This window comes from Pseudophryne corroboree, unplaced genomic scaffold (genome assembly GCF_028390025.1).
Source record: "Pseudophryne corroboree isolate aPseCor3 unplaced genomic scaffold, aPseCor3.hap2 scaffold_222, whole genome shotgun sequence".
Classification (NCBI taxonomy): Eukaryota; Metazoa; Chordata; class Amphibia; order Anura; family Myobatrachidae; genus Pseudophryne; species Pseudophryne corroboree.
Window position 1 is genome coordinate 763,214 of NW_026968868.1, and position 16,348 is coordinate 779,561.

At 42.9% G+C, this 16,348-nt stretch overlaps 1 non-coding gene and 1 pseudogene across 1 annotated transcript; one reads left to right on the forward strand and one right to left on the reverse strand.

The window, feature by feature from the left end:
* The first annotated feature begins 1,601 nt into the window (after positions 1 to 1,601).
* LOC135008192 (U1 spliceosomal RNA) lies at positions 1,602 to 1,764 on the forward strand. The gene has a single exon (XR_010208007.1). It is a non-coding gene; the product is annotated as a U1 spliceosomal RNA (small nuclear RNA).
* A 2,083-nt stretch (positions 1,765 to 3,847) lies between these two features.
* LOC135008366 (U1 spliceosomal RNA) lies at positions 3,848 to 4,026 on the reverse strand (annotated as a pseudogene).
* Positions 4,027 to 16,348: the final 12,322 nt, after the last annotated feature.

Genomic DNA, 16,348 nt, shown 5'->3' on the forward strand with positions numbered 1-16,348 from the left:
ATTTTTTTTTGTTAATTAAAGTAATCCAAAACTGGGATTGATATTTTTGCTCTTTTATTTTTACTTAAAGTACAATAACTTTTACCATTTTAATTTGTTTTAATAGTATATTGACAGTATTGTTTTCTTTCAAAAATCCAATTAATTTTCTTTACCCGATTATTAAAATGGTAATTGACAAAAACAAACTACATTGTCACCAGAAGAGCAATACAAAATGTACAAGTGATATATTAAAATCATCTTTCCAGCTTGAATTTCAATGATGCATTGGGGCAACGATTTTGTGAGAAACATCTTCACCCTTAAATAAAGATTTTCTTAATTCCTTACCTGTGTGCTAATTAGATATCACCTTGTTTTCACATTAAACAGACTTCCACATGAGAAAGCAGCAAGTTTGCAGTGGCGTTAATGTTTCCTGGTGTCAACCTGTATTATTTCTGTAGATATTGAAATGAGGATGCATCTTGCTGCCTTTCCAATGAAGCAAGTTTAATTTAGTAATAGGTGAAAAACCATCCCTACAAAGGTGTTAATCAGAGACTTGGCTTTGTGGACACTTTTCACAGAACAAATTTGTTAGCATAAAAATAAAGCCAGAAAATGAAGAGCTGTTTAATCACTCAATTGGATTTTTTTGCCAGCATATTTCTTTTTCTCTGCAACCCACTGCTAAATTGTGCTTCCTAGCTGTTTTTTATAAAATCACTGAATCAAATCTAACTCTGATTACATCAGAGAAGGCCAGGTACCCTACACCATAAGAGGGGGTTTGAAATTTTTACTTGTCTACATAAAGATCACCAAAATCTGATAACAAGGTCAATTACGTCCCTGGGTGGGATTGAACCACCAACTTTTTGGTTAATAGCCTTACACACTAACTGATTGCGCCACAGCGACACTTTGCAAAAGCATATACTGAAAAAGGCTAATAAGCATTCATCTAGAACGTTTCCTAGAAACATTTTAAAAAGTCAATAATGTGGAGAGTTTTTGTAAGATGTTTCTTCCATCAACCAATGAAGAAACACATTGGTACTTTCCCATGATGAGTGAGTGCTTCAGGATCTCTTGCACTTACATGTGCAGCAGAGTACTGTAATGGAAGCATGCTGGGTCCATAACCCAGAGGTAGGCAGATTGAAACTATCCTCTGCTATATGCATTTTTTTTGTTAATTAAAGTAATCCAAAACTGGGATTGACATTTTTGCTCTTTTATTTTTACTTAAAGTACAATAACTTTTACCATTTTAATTTGTTTTAATAGTATATTGACAGTATTGTTTTCTTTCAAAAATTCACTTAATTTTCTTTTCTGTGTGCTAATTAGATAGCACCTTGTTTTCACATTAAATAGACTTCCACATGAGAAAGCAGCAAGGATGCAGTGGCGTTAATGTTTCCTGGTGGTAGTGGGGGACTGTGTTTGTGCTTTCCTCTGGTCAGCTCTGGTAAAAGTCAGATTTCTTTGTCTCAGATCTTCCTCTAGCCTTGTTGTTCTTTCGAGAGTTCCCTTGTGCTGCCTCAGTTGGATCTCCTTCACTTGACAGGGGCGTACCCGAGCAGCGACCCTCCCCAGCACTAGCCCAACTCCTACTTACCTGCCAGGTGAGATACTATGATCATGAAGGTGCTTCTCCCAGGGCAAGGCTCACCCATTGCACTCTGGGTGTGCTGCTCCTGCGATTTCCCCAAATGTGGGAAACTTGACTGCATAATTTGTGTTTCCCCTGGTCGGCTCTCGTATAATTCAGATCTCTTTGTCTCAGGTCTCTCTCCAGCCTAGTTTGCTGTCTGTTTCCACTTCTCTTTTCTTAAACCGCTCCTTTCTATGTCCTTGCGCACCTTAATTAAATCTAACTCTGATTACGTCAGAGAAGGCCAGGTACCCTACACCATAAGAGGGGGTTTGAAATTTTGACTTGTCTACTTAAAGATCACCAAAATCTGATCACAAGGTCAATTACATCACTGGGTGGGAACCTTTTGGTTAATAGCCCATGTAAGTGCAAGAGATCCTGAAGCACTCACTCATCATGGGAAAGTACCAATGTGTTTCTTACAAAAATTCTCCAGATTATTGACTTTTTAAAGTTTTTCTAGGAAACGTTCTAGATGAATGCTTATTAGCCTTTGTCAGTATGTACTTTTGCAAAGTGTCGCTGTGGCGCAATCAGTCAGTGTGTATGGCTATTAACCTAAAGGTTGGTGATTCAATCCCACCCAGGGACGTAATTGACCTTGTTATCAGATTTTGGTGATCTTTAAGTAGACAAGTCAAAATTTCAAACCCCCTCTTATGGTGTAGGGTACCCGGCCTTCTCTGATGTAATCAGAGTTAGATTTGATTAAGTGATTTTATAAAAAACAGCTAGGAAGCACAATTTAGCAGTGGGTTGCAGAGAAAAAAAATTATGCTGGCAGAAAAGTCCAATTGAGTGATTAAACAGCTCTTCATTTTCTGATTTTATGTTTATGCTAACAAATTTGCTCTCTGAAAAGTGTCCACAAAGCCAAGTCTCTGATTAACACCTTTGTAGGAATGATTATCCACCTATTACTGAATTAAACTTGCTTCATTGGAAAGGAAGCAAGATGCATCCTCATTTCAATGTCTACTGAAATAATACAGGTTGACACCAGGAAACATAAACGTCACTGCATCCTTGCTGCTTCCTCATGGGGAAGTCTGTTTAATGTGAAAACAAGGTGATATCTAATCAGCACACAGGTAAGGAATTAAGAAAATCTTTCTTTATGGGTGAAGATGTTTCTCACAAAATTGTTGCACCAAGGCATCATTGAAATTAAAGCTGGAAAGATGATTTTAATATATCACTTGTATATTTTGTACTGCTCTTCTGGTGACAATGTAGTTTGTTTTTGTCAATTACCATTTTAATAATAGGGTAAAGAAAATTAAGTGGATTTTTGAAAGAAAACAATACTGTCAATATACTATTAAAACAAATTAAAATGGTAAAAGTTATTGTACTTTAAGTAAAAATAAAAGAGCAAAAATATCAATCCCAGTTTTGGATTACTTTAATTAACAAAAAACAATGCATATAGCAGAGGATAGTTTCAATCTGCCTACCTCTGGGTTATGGACCCAGCATGCTTCCATTACAGTACTCTGCTGCACATGTAAGTGCAAGAGATCCTGAAGCACTCACTCATCATGGGAAAGTACCAATGTGTTTCTTCATTGGTTGATGGAAGAAACATCTTACAAAAACTCTCCAGATTATTGACTTTTTAAAGTTTTTCTAGGAAACGTTCTAGATGAATGCTTATTAGCCTTTGTCAGTATGTACTTTCGCAAAGTGTCTCTGAGGCACAAACAGTTAGCGTGTTCAGTTGTTAACCAAAAGGTTGGTGGTTCAATCCCACCTAGGGACGTAATTGACCTTGTTATCAGATTTTGGTGATCTTTAAGTAGACAAGTCAAAATTTCGAAAACCCCTGTTATGGTGTAGGGTACCTGGCCTTCTCTGATGTAATCAGAGTTAGATTTGATTAAGTGATTTTATAAAAAAAACAGCCACGAAGCACAATTTAGCAGTGGGTTGCAGAGAAAAAGAAATATGCTGGCAGAAAAATCCAATTGAGTGATTAAACAGCTCTTCATTTTCTGGCTTTATTTTTATGCTAACAAATTTGTGCTCTGAAAAGTGTCCACAAAGCCAAGTATCTTATTAACACCTTTGTAGGGATGGTTTTTCACCTATTATTAAATTAAACTTGCTTCATTGGAAAGGCAGCAAGTGATGTCATCCAAGCAGTGGGTCAAGGTTGGCTTCAAACCTCGTCTGCTTATGAAAAGAGAAAAGGGGTATGCAGGGCATGGCGGCCTTTTGCGGTGCTTGGATGACCCCTAGTTCGCATTAAATAATGCAGTCGAGTTTCCCACATTTGGGGAAATCACAGGGGTCAGCATACCCAGAATGCAATGAATGAACCGCACCCTGGGAGAACAGTCTTCATGACCATGGTATCTCCTATGCAAAATAAGTATGATTTGGGATAGGGCTGGGGAGGGCCGCTGCTCAGGCACATCTCTGTCAAGTAAAGGAGATTCAACTGAGGCAGCACAAGGGAACTCTCATCTGGGGACAACAACTGCAGGGAGAACACATATTTTCAGATGAACATGGGAGGGCAGAAGGCTGCCTAATACTGAAGCACCCCCAAACAACAAACCAAATGCAACAACTAGTGCAAGCATTCCTGGGGGAAGGCCTGCAGCAGATGGATTTGCATATGGCGATGTCATCCAAGCAGTGGGTCAAAGTTGGCTTCAACCCTCGTCTGCATATGAAAAGAGAAAAGGGGCGTGCAGGGCATGGCGGCCTTTTGCGGCACTTGGATGACCCCTAGTTCGCATTAAACACCTCCACCCTCTGTCGGTGTGGGGCTCATGTTGGCTATGCCCCAGCCCCTGAAGGATTCAAGCTGATTTCTTGCAGCAGCTGGGCACTGTAACAGCTCCAGAGCTGCTCTGTAAGGCAAGTAAAAGGGTGTGGGCCCTGCAGCACTACCTGTAGTTCGCATTGTGCAAGACCCCTAGTTCGCATTAAACACCCCCACCCTCCTTCGGTGTGGGGCTCATGTTGGCCATGCCCCAGCCCCTGAAGCATTCACGCTGATTTCTTGCAGCAGCTGGGCACTGTAACAGCTCAAGAGCTGCTCTGTAAGGCAAGTAAAAGGGTGTGGGCCCTGCAGCACTACCTGTAGTTTGCATTGTGCATTGGAAGGCACAAAGTAAGCAGACGGGAGGAGAAGTCAGGATAGTGCACAAGGGTATAGACGGGAGGGGATCAAGAAAAAAGAAGTGGAAACAGACAGCAAACTAGGCTTCCAATGCACAATGCAAACTACAGGTAGTGCTGCAGGGCCCACACCCTTTTACTTGCCTTACAGAGCAGCTCTGGAGCTGTTTAATCACTCAATTGGATTTTTCTGCCAGCATAATTTTTATCTTACGTCCTAGAGGATGCTGGGGACTCCGTAAGGACCATGGGGGATAGACGGGCTCCGCAGGAGACATGGGCACTTTAAGAAAGACTTTAGATCTGGGTGTGCACTGGCTCCTCCCTCTATGCCCCTCCTCCAGACCTCAGTTTACTACTGTGCCCAGAGGAGACTGGGTGCTTTTCAGGGAGCTCTCCTGAGTTTCCTGACAGAAAGTATATTTGTTAGATTTTTTTATTTTCAGGGAGCCTGCTGGCAACAGACTCCCTGCATCGAGGGGCGGAGGGGAGAGATGCACACCTACTTCTGTGAGTTGATAGGCTCTGCTTCTTAGGCTACTGTACAGCATTAGCTCCAGAGGGATCGGTACGCAGGTCTCACCCTCGCCGTCCGTCCCAGAGCCGCGCCGCCGTCCCCCTCGCAGAGCCGGAAGATAGAAGCCGGGTGAGTATGAGAAGAAAAGAAGACTTCAGAGGCGGCGGAAGACTTCATGATCTTCACTGAGGTAACGCACAGCAGTAAAGCTGTGCTCCATTGCTCCCATACACCTCACACACGGCAGTCAGTGTAAGGGTGAAGGGCGCAGGGGGGACGCCCTGGGCAGCAATATAGACCTCTCTTTGGCAAAATAAATATATATGCAGCTAGGCACTGTATATATATATAAGAGCCCCCGCCATTTTTTTATGGGGGGGGCTATTTGAGCGGGACAGAAGCCCGTCGCTGAGGGGGTGGGGCTTCTCCCTCAGCACTCCCCAGCGCCATTTTCTCCACAGCACCGCTGAGGGGAAGCTCCATGGACTCTCCCCTGCTTATACCACGGTAGAAAGAGGGTCTTAAAGAAGAGGGGGCACATAATTAGGCGCATATATATATGGAAATACAGCGCTACTGGGTAAACATAAAATGATTGTGTTTTTTTCCTGGGTCATATAGCGCTGGGGTGTGTGCTGGCATACTTTCTCTCTCTGTCTCTCCAAAGGGCCTTGTTGGGGAACTGTCCTCAGATAAGAGGATTCCCTGAGTGTATGGTGTGTCGGTACACGTGTGTCGACATGTCTGAGGTAGAAGGCTCTCCTAGAGAGGAGCAGGAGCAAATTAATGTGGTGTCTCCATCGACAACGCCGACACCTGACTGGATGGATATGTGGAATGTTTTAAGTGCTAATGTAAACTTATTACACAAGAGATTAGACAAAGCTGAAGCTAGGGAACAGTCAGGGAGTCAACCCATGCCTGTCCCTATGTCGCAGGGACCTTCGGGGTCTCAAAAGCGCCCACTATCCCAAATAGTTGACACAGATACCGACACAGATTCTGACTCCAGTGTCGACTACGATGATGCAAAGTTACAACCAAAATTGGCTAAATGTATTCGATATATGATTATTGCAATAAAAGATGTTTTGCACATCACAGAGTCCCCTGTCCCTGACACGAGGGTACACATGTATAAGGGAAAGAAACCTGAGATAACCTTTCCCCCCTCACATGAGTTGAACGAATTATGTGAAAAAGCTTGGGAATCTCCAGACAAAAAGCTGCAGATTCCCAAAAGGATTCTTATGGCGTATCCTTTCCCGCCAATGGACAGGATACGGTGGGAATCCTCCCCTAGGGTGGATAAAGCATTGACACGCTTATCCAAAAAGGTAGCGCTGCCATCCCAGGATACGGCTACCATCAGGGACCCTGCTGACCGCAAGCAGGAGGTTACCCTAAAGTCCATTTACACACATTCTGGTACCTTACTCAGACCGGCAATTGCGTCGGCCGAGGTTGTAGCGCGGTGGCAGCATGGACAGATACCTTATCAGCAGAGATTGAGACCCTAGATAAGGATGCTATGTTATTGACCATAGGGCATATAAAAGATGCTGTCCTATATATGAGAGATGCTCAAAGTGACATTAGTCTACTGGGTTCTAGAATAAACGCTATGTCGATTTCTGCTAGACGAGTCCTATGGACCCGGCAATGGACAGGTGATGCCGACTCAAAAAGGCATATGGAGGTTTTACCTTACAGGTGTGAGGAATTGTTTGGGGAAGGTCTCTCGGACCTTGTCTCCACAGCTACAGCTGGTAAATCAAATTTTTTGCCTTATATTCCCTCACAGCCTAAGAAAGCACCACATTATCAAATGCAGTCCTTTCGATCACAGAGAAACAAGAAAGTACGAGGTGCGTCCTTTCTTGCCAGAGGTAAGGGCAGAGGGAAGAAGCTGCACAACACAGCTAGTTCCCAGGAACAGAAGTCCTCCCCGGCCTCTACAAAATCCACCGCATGACGCTGGGGCTCCGCTAAAGGAGTCCGCCCAGTTGGGGGCACGTCTTCGTGTTTTCAGCCACATCTGGGTTCATTCGCAGGTGGATCCCTAGGCAATAGAAATTGTTTCTCAGGGTTACAAGCTGAAATTCGAAGAGGTGCCTCCTCGCCGGTTTTTCAAATCGGCCCTACCATCTTCTCCCCAGGAAAGGGAGATAGTGTTAAATGCAATTCACAAATTGTATCTTCAACAGGTGGTGGTCAAGGTTCCCCTGCTTCAACAAGGAAAGGGAAATTATTCGACCCTGTTTGTAGTCCCAAAACCGGACGGTTTGGTCAGACCCATATTAAATTTAAAATCCCTGAACCTATACTTGAAAAGGTTCAAGTTCAAGATGGAATCGCTAAGAGCGGTCATCGCCAGCCTAGAAGGGGGGGATTTTATGATATCTCTGGACATAAAGGATGCATACCTTCATGTACTCATTTATCCACCTCATCAGGCGTACCTAAGATTTGCGGTACAGTATTGTCATTACCAATTTCAGACGTTGCCGTTTGGTCTCTCCAGAATTTTCTCCGAGAATTTTCACCAAGGTAATGACGGAAATTATGGTGCTCCTGCGAAAGCAAGGTGTCACAATTATCCCGTACTTGAACGATCTCCTCATAAAAGCGAGATCAAGAGAGCAGTTGCTGAACAGCGTATAACTTTCATTGAAGGTGTTACAGCAAAACGGCTGGATTCTCAATATCCCGAAGTCGCAGTTGGTTCCTACGACTCGTCTGACTTTGCTTGGGCATTATTCTGGATACGGACCAGAAAAGGGTTTATCTTCCGATAGAAAAGGCCCAGGAACTCATGACTCTGGTCAGGAACCTATTGAAACCAAAACAGGTGTCAGTGCATCACTGCACTCGAGTCCTGGGAATGATGGTGGCATCATACGAGGCCATTCCCTTCGGCAGGTTCCATGCGAGGATCTTGCAATGGGACCTACTGGACAAGTGGTCCGGGTCACATCTACAGATTCATCAGTTGATCACCCTGTCCCCTAGGGCCAGGGTATCTCTCCTGTGGTGGCTGCAGAGTGCTCACCTTCTAGAGGGCCGCAGGTTCGGCATTCAGGACTGGATCCTGGTGACCACGAACGCGAGCCTCCGAGGTTGGGGAGCAGCCACACAGGGAAGAAATTTCCAAGGTCTTTGGTCAAGTCAGGAGACTTGTCTTCACATCAACATCCTGGAGCTAAGGGCCATATACAACGCCCTATGTCAAGCGGAGACCTTACTTCGCGACCAACCAGTTCTGATCCAGTCAGACAACGTCACCGCAGTAGTTCATGTAAACCGCCAAGGCGGCACAAGGAGCAGAGTGGCGATGGCGGAAGCCACCAGAATTCTTCGCTGGGCGGAGAATCATGTAAGCGCACTGTCAGCAGTGTTCATTCCGGGAGTGGACAACTGGGAAGCAGACTTCCTCAGCAGACACGACCTACATCCAGGAGAGTGGGGACTCCATCAGGAAGTCTTCGCACAGATTGCAAGTCGGTGGGGACTGTTCCAGATAGACATGATGGCGTCCCGCCTCAACAAAAAGCTACAGAGGTATTGCACCAGGTCAAGAGACCCTCAGGCAGTAGCTGTTTAAACAGCTCTTCATTTTCTGATTTTATGTTTATGCTAACAAATTTGCTCTCTGAAAAGTGTCCACAAAGCCAAGTCTCTGATTAACATCTTTGTAGGAATGGTTTTTCACCTATTACTGAATTAAACTTGCTTCATTGGAAAGGCAGCAAGATGCATCCTCATTTCAATGTCTACTGAAATAATACAGGTTGACACCAGGAAACATAAACGCCACTGCATCCTTGCTGCTTTCGCATGTGGAAGTCTGTTTAATGTGAAAACAAGGTGATATCTAATTAGCACACAGGTAAGGAATTAAGAAAATCTTTATTTAAGGGTGAAGGTGTTTCTCACAAAATCGTTGCCCCAATGCATCATTGAAATTCAAGCTGGAAAGATGATTTTAATATATCACTTGTACATTTTGTATTGCTCTTCTGGTGACAATGTAGTTTGTTTTTGTCAATTACCATTTTAATAATAGGGTAAAGAAAATTAAGTGGATTTTTGAAAGAAAACAATACTGTCAATATACTATTAAAACAAATTAAAATGGTAAAAGTTATTGTACTTTAAGTAAAAATAAAAGAGCAAAAATATCAATCCCAGTTTTGGATTACTTTAATTAACAAAAAAAAATGCATATAGCAGAGGATAGTTTCAATCTGCCTACCTCTGGGTTATGGGCCCAGCATGTTTCCATTGCAGTACTCTGCTGCACATGTAAGTGCAAGAGATCCTGAAGCACTCACTCATCATGGGAAAGTACCAATGTGTTTCTTCGTTGGTTGATGGAAGAAACATCTTACAAAAACTCTCCAGATTATTGACTTTTTAAAGTTTTTCTAGGAAACGTTCTAGATGAATGCTTATTAGCCTTTGTCAGTATGTATGTTTGTAAAGTGTCTCTGTGGCGCAATCGGTTAGTGTGTTTGGTTATTAATCAAAGGGTTGGTGGTTCAATCCCACCCAACGATGTAATTGACCTTGTTATCAGATTTTGGTGATCTTTAAGTAGACAAGTCAAAATTTCAAACCCCCTTCTTATGGTGTAGGGTACCTGGCCTACTCTGATGTAATCAGAGTTAGATTTGAATCAGTGATTTTATAAAAAAACAGCTAGGAAGCACAATTTAGCAGTGGGTTGCAGAGAAAAAGAAATATGCTGGCAGAAAAATCCAATTGAGTGATTAAACAGCTCTTCATTTTCTGGCTTTATTTTTATGCTAACTAATTTGTTCTCTGAAAAGTGTCCACAAAGCCAAGTATCTGATTAACATATTTGTAGGGATGGTTTTTCACCTATTACTAAATTAAACTTGCTTCATTGGAAAGGCAGCAAGATGCATCCTCATTTCAATATCTACTGAAATAATACAGGTTGACACCAGGAAACATTAACGCCACTGCATCCTTGCTGCTTTCTCATGTGGAAGTCTGTTTAATGTGAAAACAAGGTGATATCTAATTAGCACACAGGTAAGGAATAAAGAAAATCTTTATTTAAGGGTGAAGATGTTTCTCACAAAATCGTTGCCCCAATGCATCATTGAAATTCAAGCTGGAAAGATGATTTTAATATATCACTTGTACATTTTGTATTGCTCTTCTGGTGACAATGTAGTTTGTTTTTGTCAATTACCATTTTAATAATCGGGTAAAGAAAATTAATTGGATTTTTGAAAGAAAACAACACTGTCAATATACTATTAAAACAAATTAAAATGGTAAAAGTTATTGTACTTTAAGTAAAAATAAAAGCTAAAATATCAATCCCAGTTTTGGATTACTTTAATGAACAAAAAAAAAATGCATATAGCAAAGGATAGTTTCAATCTGCCTACCTCTGGGTTATGGGCCCAGCATGCTTCCATTGCAGTACTCTGCTGCACATGTAAGTGCAAGAGATCCTGAAGCACTCACTCATCATGGGAAAGTACCAATGTGTTTCTTCATTGGTTGCTGGAAGAAACATCTTACAAAAACTCTCCAGATTATTGACTTTTTAAAGTTTTTCTAGGAAACGTTCTAGATGAATGCTTATTAGTCTTTGTCAGTATGTACTTTTTGCAAAGTGTCTCTGTGGCGCAATCGGTTAGTGTGTTCAGCTATTAATCAAAAGGTTGGTGGTTCAATCCCATCCAGGGACGTAATTGACCTTGTCATCAAATTTTGGTAATATTTAAGTAGACAAGTCATATAGCAGAGGATAGTTTCAATCTGCCTACCTCTGGGTTATGGACCCAGCATGCTTCCATTACAGTACTCTGCTGCACATGTAAGTGCAAGAGATCCTGAAGCACTCACTCATCATGCGAAAGTACCAATGTGTTTCTTCATTGGTTGCTGGAAGAAACATCTTACAAAAACTCTCCTTATTATTGACTTTTTAAAGTTTTTCTAGGAATCGTTCTAGATGAATGCTTATTAGCCTTTGTCAGTATGTACTTTTGCAAAGTTTCGCTGTGGCGCAATCAGTTAGTGTGTACGGCTATTAACCAAAAGGTTGGTGGTTCAATCCCACCCAGGGATGTAATTGAACTTGTAATCAGATTTTGTTGATCTTTAAGTAGACAAGTCAAAATTTCGAAAACCCCTGTTATGGTGTAGGGTACCTGGCCTTCTCTGATGTAATCAGAGTTAGATTTGATTCATACTGTTAACTGGGTAGTATATCACAAGTTATACGGTGTGATTGGTGTGGCTGGTATGAATCTTGACCTTGGATTAACAAAAATCCTTTCCTCGAACTGTCTGTCTCCTCTGGGCACAGTTTCTCTAACTGAGGTATGGAGGAGGGGCATAGAGGGAGGAGCCAGTGCACACCCAGATCTAAAGTCTTTCTTAAAGTGCCCATGTCTGCTGCGGAGCCCGTCTATCCCCCATGGTCCTTACGGAGTCCCCATCATCCTCTACGGACTACGAGAAAAAAAAATTACCGGTAGGTTTAAAATGTTATTTTTTTCTCTGCAACCCACTGCTAAATTGTGCTTCCTAGCTGTTTTTTATAAAATCACTTAATTAAATCTAACTCTGATTACGTCAGAGAAGGCCAGGTACCCTACACCATAAGAGGGGGTTTGAAATTTTGACTTGTCTACTTAAAGATCACCAAAATCTGATGACAAGGTCAATTACATCCCTGGGTGGGATTGAACCACCAACCTTTTGGTTAATAGCCCATGTAAGTGCAAGAAATCCTGAAGCACTCACTCATCATGGGAAAGTACCAATGTGTTTCTTACAAAAATTCTCCAGATTATTGACTTTTTAAAGTTTTTCTAGGAAACGTTCTAGATGAATGATTATTAGCCTTTGTCAGTATTGACTTTTGCAAGGTGTCTCTGTGGCGCAATCGGTTAGCATGTTTGGCTATTAACCAAAAGGTTGGTGGTTCAATCCCACCCAGGGATGTAATTGACCTTGTAATCAGATTTTGGTGATCTTTAAGTAGACAAGTCAAAATTTCAAAAACCCCCCTTATGGTGTAGGGTACCTGGCCTTCTCTGATGTAATCAGAGTTAGATTTGATTAAGTGATTTTATAAAAAAACAGCTAGGAAGCACAATTTAGCAGTGGGTTGCAGAGAAAAAAAATATGCTGGCAGAAAAGTCCAATTGAGTGATTAAACAGCTCTTCATTTTCTGATTTTATGTTTATGCTAACAAATTTGCTCTCTGAAAAGTGTCCACAAAGCCAAGTCTCTGATTAACACCTTTGTAGGAATGGTTTTTCACCTATTACTGAAATAAACTTGCTTCATTGGAAAGGCATCAAAGATGCATCCTCATTTCAATGTCTACTGAAATAATACAGGTTGACACCAGGAAACGTCACTGCATCCTTGCTGCTTCCTCACGGGGAAGTCTGTTTAATGTGAAAACAAGGTGATATCTAATCAGCACACAGGTAAGGAATTAAGAAAATCTTTCTTTGTGGGTGAAGATGTTTCTCACAAATTGTTGTCCCAATGCATCATTGAAATTCAAGATGGAAGATGATTTTCATATATCACTTGTACATTTTGCATTGCTCTTCTGGTGACAATGTAGTTTGTTTTTGTCAATTACCATTTCAGTAATAGGGTAAAGAAAATTAAGTGGATTTTTTAAAGAAAACAATGCTGTCAATATACTATTAAAACAAATTAAAATGATAAAAGTTATTGTACTTTAAGTAAAAATAAAAGAGCCAAAATATCAATCCCAGTTTTTGATTACTTTAATTATAAAAAAAAAAATGCACATAGCAGAGGATAGTTTCGATCAATCGACCTCTGGGTTATGGGCCCAGCATGCTTCCATTGCACTACTCTGCTGCTCATGGAAGTGTAAGAGATCCTGAAGACTAAATTGATTAAAGGCCTAAAAGTACTGGACTATAAGGAAAGACTTACTAGGCTGAATATTTATACACTAGAAAAGAGGTGCCTAAGAGGAGATATTATTAATATCTTCAAATATGTAAAGATACATAACAAAGAGTTATCAGAGGAATTATTTATTAAAAGAACACGTGGTCACTCGCTGCGACTGGAGGAAAGTTCAGAACGCAATGGAGGAAAGGTTTCTTCACTGTTAGGGCAATCAGGATGTGGAATTCCCTGCCAGGGAAGGTGGTAATGGCGGACTCTGTAATTGGATTTAAAAAAGGAATGGATACATTTCTGAATGAAAAAGCTATCCAAGGTTATAATACTTAAAATATCAACATGGTTAATCCGGGGGTAACATGAGTTATAGTAGCTAACTAGTCATAAAACATTATTCAGCAAGTATGTAGAATCATCACAACTTAAAACAGGTTGAACACGATGGGCAATTTGCCTCTATTCAACCTCAAAAACTATGTTACTATATTACTATGTTATTGTAGTATACAGAACACCACAATGCAATGAGCAGTGATAGTGAGCACTGATGAGGATACTAGAACTGACACTGAGCAGCAAGATGCAGCACTGGACTATTAGTAATGTACTGTAGTATGCTGAGCACCACAATGCAGCACAAGACAATGAGCAGTGATACTGAGCACTGATGAGGATACTACTGAGAACTGACACTGAGCAGGAGAGACACACTACTAGTATTACTGAGCAGCAATAAGTAACCACTGATACTGAGCACTGATATTGAGATTTCCACTGAGAGAACATAGCCACGTCCTCTCCGCTCTCTCTTCAATGCACGAGTAAAAATGGCAGCAACGCGCAGCTCTTTATATGGAATCCGAATCTCGCGAGAATCCGACAGCGGGATGATGACATTTTCCCTTGTTCAGGTTTTCCGAGTCAGGCGGGAACAACCGAGCCTGCCTCGGACCAGTGTAAACCACGTGGAGTTCGTGGGGAATTCGGTTCTCGGAGAACCGAACCCGCTCCTCTCTACCTTATACCCATCAATTTTTTTATTTTCAATCTAAGCCCCTGCAGTTTTCTGTAAGCATCTGCTTCGCTATGATGATCAACAAGTCACAAGGGCAAACACTCAGGGTTTGAGGCGTAGATCTTAGGACCAGCTGCTACAAGCATGGCAGAGGTGTCACTATCACTGGTGACACACAGAGAGGTGGCGAGGGAGATTGTAATGCAGTGCGCGCAGATAAGCAGCGCAATGGTAAAAAGGAGGCATGGTTTCATAGGTAGGGGCGTGGCCTGGTGGCCTGAATCTACATTTTGTTGCTCCGGGTGTCCCGGGGGTTGGGGGCTGCACCCGGGGACTAGTGTGTGAGCGGTGCTGGCTCCTGCACAGTGACAGGGCATGGCCACCCAGCATGACGCCTCCCTTCTTGACCATGCTGTAATTGCAGTCGCACTGCAGTTCAGCGTGATCATAAAAAATGGTGTAGGCTCCTGCTGGTGCAGACTGTATGTGCGCGCAGGAAGCCGCCACCATTTTTGTGATCACAGCGGCTGAATGTGATGTCATACAGCCGCTGTGACCACGCCCCCTGTGTCTCCTCCGTTGCAGACCCCATTTTGAAGCCTTGCCCCCGCACCGCTCCATCCCTGACTTGGAAATGGAGTGTTGCTGACCCACCTCTCCCCCCCTTCCCCACCCCGATTGACAGGCAGAGGCGATCACATTCTCTGCGGGGTGCCGCAGAAAATGCAGGCACATGCGTATGCTCTTAGCAATTTTTGCAGTTGGATCGCTTATTGTGATTGCAATCCAACCTGAATCAGGCCCTATTACCTATCACAATGCGCTGCGGGCAGTACAAAATTGGGTTAATATAGGAGAAAAACCCCCAGACCTGTGCTCCTTAACTGTACCTGGTGGCTAGTGGAGCGGCTGCCCAGTAATCAGTGTCCACCGCAGTGCGCACACGGCCCACCCCCTACGGCCTCGCTCCCCTTCATCAGCGGCCTCGTGATCCGGAAGGGTGGTGTGTGTGTGACTGACCTTAGGATGAAACCGGAGCCTCCGCTGCAGTGACCCAGCAACCAGGGCACGGGAGTATATAGCGCCGCTGGGAGTGATGAAGCTGCAGTAAAGATGTCTATTAGACCTAGCCTGCTGCAGCCCTTGTAGATTCTCATAAAACAAGTTCTTCTTTTCTTGTCAAAATTAATAGCTAAGAATAGGCTGCCTGAGGCAGGCCCCTGTTAATTGGCCTGCTACTGAAGGCACCAACTACAAACTGAGCTCCCTGTTCATGGAAGCGGGGTTATAGAGGAGAATGCACTGAGCTTCTTGGGAACAGTCAAAAGCTTTGAGCCGGTTGGTGCCTCAGATCAAGATCCTACTCTACACCCCAATGTGAATCCTTGTGGAGTCCAGTGTACCCCACAGAAGAAATTAATGTGTCACACCCATTGGCAGCAACCTTAGAATAGCTGCTGACGGGCACAATTGAGAAAGGAAGGGGGGGGGACATTTGAATCCAGCACATAGATGCAATTCAAATATGTAATTTGTACCTTCCTATTTTAAAATATAATGGATGAACCTCACCCTGTGAGAACAATCTTCATGATCAAGAGATCTAATATGTAAAATAAGTATGAGTTGGGATAGGGCTGGGGAGGGTGGCAGCTCGGGCAGCCCCTCCCCCGTCAAGTTAAGGAGATTCAACTGAGGAAGCACAAGGGAACTCTCGTCTGGGGACAACAACTGCAGGGAGACCACATCTTTTCAGATGAACATGGGATGGCGGAAGGCTGCCTAATACTGAAGCACCATCAAATATCAAACCATATCCAACAACTAGTAACAGCATTCCTGGGGGAAGGTCTGCAGCAGACGGATTTGCATACGGTGATGTCATCCAAGCAGTGGGCCAAAGTTGGCTGGAACCCTCATCTGCATATAAAAAGAGAAAAGGGGCATGCAGGGCATGGCGGCCTTTTGCAGTGCTTGGATGACCCCTAGTTCGCATTAAACACCCCCACCCTCCTTTGGTGTGGGGCTCATGTTGGCCATGCCCCATCCCCTGAAGCATTCATGCTGATTTCTTGCAGCAGC